This window comes from Dioscorea cayenensis, chromosome 10 (assembly GCF_009730915.1).
Source record: "Dioscorea cayenensis subsp. rotundata cultivar TDr96_F1 chromosome 10, TDr96_F1_v2_PseudoChromosome.rev07_lg8_w22 25.fasta, whole genome shotgun sequence".
Lineage (NCBI taxonomy): Eukaryota > Viridiplantae > Streptophyta > Magnoliopsida > Dioscoreales > Dioscoreaceae > Dioscorea > Dioscorea cayenensis.
Genome location: NC_052480.1, coordinates 3,056,314 through 3,059,918, shown reverse-complemented (window position 1 = coordinate 3,059,918; position 3,605 = coordinate 3,056,314).

Below are 3,605 nucleotides of genomic sequence, written 5' to 3'. Positions count from 1 at the left end.
ACTATGATAATACCACGAATATAATTTTACATAAGTATCCAAAGGTTCGAGGGTATTATAATGACTCACTTTGTCTTAGCCATACATGAACACCAATTTCTCCATCTTTGAGAACCTTATGTCTTCCTCCAAAAGAGCTTTGATCTCGGAGGTTTTACGCCATACCTCAACGTTTTTATCATGGTGAGGTATCGTCCGTCCACGAAATCACAAGGCGTGGAGCAATTCCTAGCGAGGGATGGTGTCGCTCTTCTCTTTGTTGAGCAAAACAACACTCTCGATGAATATGTCCTCAGGCGGCGGCGTTGGGGTGTCCTTTTGCTGCTACATGGGCGATGACTTCTCAAGTTCTTTCATCTTCACTTCTTCTTCATGCCTCGAATCCTCCCGTCTTCACGGTCGGTTCATCTTTTTAACTCCTTCCCTTCGTAGCCTCTTCCAGTTTCTCAGACTACTCCGTCTTCATGGGCTCCTAGTCAAGGATGCAACAGGTAGCGAGCAACGATAGCGGCAACATAATGAACAGCGGCGGCAACTGGCTTTAACAGCGTCGGCGAGGGCAGCGGTGACATCCAGCGATGGCGTTAGGGCAGCGGCGACAACAACAACATCAAGCAACAATGGCGACACCAGCGACGGCATCAGCAACGTTGGCGGAACCAGCGGTGATAGCAAAAAAATGGCGTCGGCGACGGCAGCGCGATAACATCAAAGCAGCAGCCGGCGACGCCGGCGATGCGAGGCGAGAGCGAGGCAACAACGGCGTGAGCGGCAACCTTGCTTCTTTTCTTTATATATATTATACATAGATGTTTGGTAGGGAGAGAATGGAAATACCTTTTCTTTTTTTTTTCTTCGCCTTCTTCTTTCTTTCTCGCTCTCATTCCTCCTTTCTTTTCCTCCTTTCTCTTACGTCATCTCCCCGCCTCCCCTCTCCACCCTTTTTTTAAACCCTCACGGGCGAGTTATATAAATGGTGGGTGGTCGTGTAAAGCTCATTGTGTTGATAAAGTAGGGAGGCCGTGGCCTTTCGCGTTGATTTTTATTTATTTATTTTTTAATTATTATTATATTATTATTATTTATTTTAATTAATTAATTAAAATTTTATATTATTTTATTTATCATTATATTATATATATATATAATATTATATATATATATATTAATTTTTTATTTTAAATATATTTATATTTTATTATATATTTTTTCTATCAATTATCTTATTATATCTAAATTTTTATCATTATATATATTACTGATTAGATTTATTTTATTTATTTATTATATATATTATTTGATTATTTATTTATTTTTTAAATACTATTTATTTATTTATTATATATATTTTATTATTTTTTATATATTATATATTATATATTTGATTTATCATTTAATTTTAAATCTGTATTTATTTGATTTACTTTGATCTATTATATATATTTATATATATATATTATCTTTATCGTTTGATCTTTTAATTTGTATTATTTTTTATTTTATTTTAATTTATTATGTATATATAAATTTGCCTCGTGATTTGATATTGATAGTTGACCTTAGGATTTGGGATTGCCTCGAGATATATGATGTCGGTGATTTTCAAATTTAAACATTTAAAAATTGCCTCGGGAGTTTTGTGCTCTCGGTGATCTAGAGATTTTGATTATTTCTGTTTGCCTCGAAAATCATGTTCTCTTGGGTCGATCTTGAGATTTGAATATTTTGGATCGCCCTTGAGATATGTGCTCTCGGTGATCTTGATTTGAGTATTTTAGACTCTCTCGAGATCATGCTCTCGGATGATCCCGAGATTTGAGCGTTTACAACGCCTCGAGATTTGTCTTTGTCGGTTGATCTTGAGATTTGGATATTTTTGGATCGTCTCGAGATGTGTGCTCTCGACTAATCACGAGATTTGAGTATTTTATACCACCTGTGAGATGCATGCTCTCGGTTGATCTTGGGTTTTTGGATAGTTTTTGAATCTCCTCGAGGATAAGTTCCGTTGGGTGATCTACGAGATTTGAATATGTTATATCGCCTCGAGATCAGTGCTCCCGGCTGATCTTGAGATTTATCCTAATTCCATTGCGATTTGGTTGCGTGTAATTAAGATAAATATTTTATAATTTTGATTTTGATTTAAATTAGGGACATGTATTAGTATTTTTATATAAACACTGCTGCGTGCTGAAAGCGCATGACCCGCCTTGTAGTCGGTTTACGTCGTAATAAAATTGGAAGAGCAATAGTTAAGGTCTTTTAATTAATGACTCAGCTAACCGATTTTAGGTGTGTACGATGAGCTCTCTTGGATCTTTGAACATGTATTCAGCTGTAAATGCCATAATCGTAAAATGATTTTGATGAAAATTAACGGCATTATCAGAGGCGAATTGACTTTATGGAATAATCCCGGAAATTGTGCTTTAAGCCTAATAATTTGTGCCAATAGCCTTGCAAAGGCTACATTCCTTGTAGATAGAAGTGAAACATGGGACCATCTAGTCGATGCATCGATTAAAACCATAAAATACCTAAATAGACCGCATGATGGATGTATTTGTTCACATATATCTCCTTGTATTCTCTCTAAAAATTTAGGAGATTCACTAGTCACCTTAGTTGTCGAAGGTCTGGTTATTACCTTTCCCATTGAGCATGCTAAACATGCATATTCATTATTTGTTAGGATTTTATAATCGGTATAATACCCTAATTGGTCCTTCTACTTTTCTCTCTCTTTTCTTTTAGTCCCTCTGCTCAAAAATACTACCGACTAGTCCCTCTACTTTTGAAAATGTGCCCACTTAGAAAAAAATGCCCCCAACTAGTCTCTCTACTTTTGAAAATAGAACTAAGTAGAGGGACTAAGTAGGCCATTTTCCAGTAGAGGGACTGTTAAAGCGTGCTCCCTAAATGGGGACATTTTCAAAAGTAGAAGAACTAGTCGAGAGCATTTCTGAGTAGAGGGACCAAAAGGGAGAGAGAAAAAGTAGAGGGACCAATTCGGATATTATACATTTTATAATCCTTCAGTGGGTATCCTCGAGAATTAGTAATAATCCGGGATGTCCAAGTCTTCCTTGCCATATTTTAAATATCTTTGGGTCATTAATCTTCCGCGTTAATACCGTATGTGATTCCATCACTTTGATACGTGTAAAATATAATTTTGAGGATATATAGGGAAAGCTTTCAAGTACATGATTTTGGTATGAAATAATTCGTGTAATATATAGATATTCTCTTCGTATCAACCGTCTCTAAATGATATCGTTGAGGATGTATATCTTTAAAAACACAGAGGTTCCTCCTAGACTTAGGGAATAGAAAGCATTTTCATTTCGAGGATGTCCTATTTGGCGACATCAATCACAGCTTCTCAGAACCTTTAGTGGAGTCGATGACCATGTACTATTGTGTTTATACATGCTGCTCGTTGATGAGGATATAAAATATATTTTTCTTATCGAAATATATAGTATGCATTGATCCTGCAATCGGTAATGCATTCAGCAATACGTAACTCAAGTGTGCTTCGTTCCGGTTACGTATTGCTCTCTTATCCAGCGATCTAACAAAAAGTGTGTGGATGATCT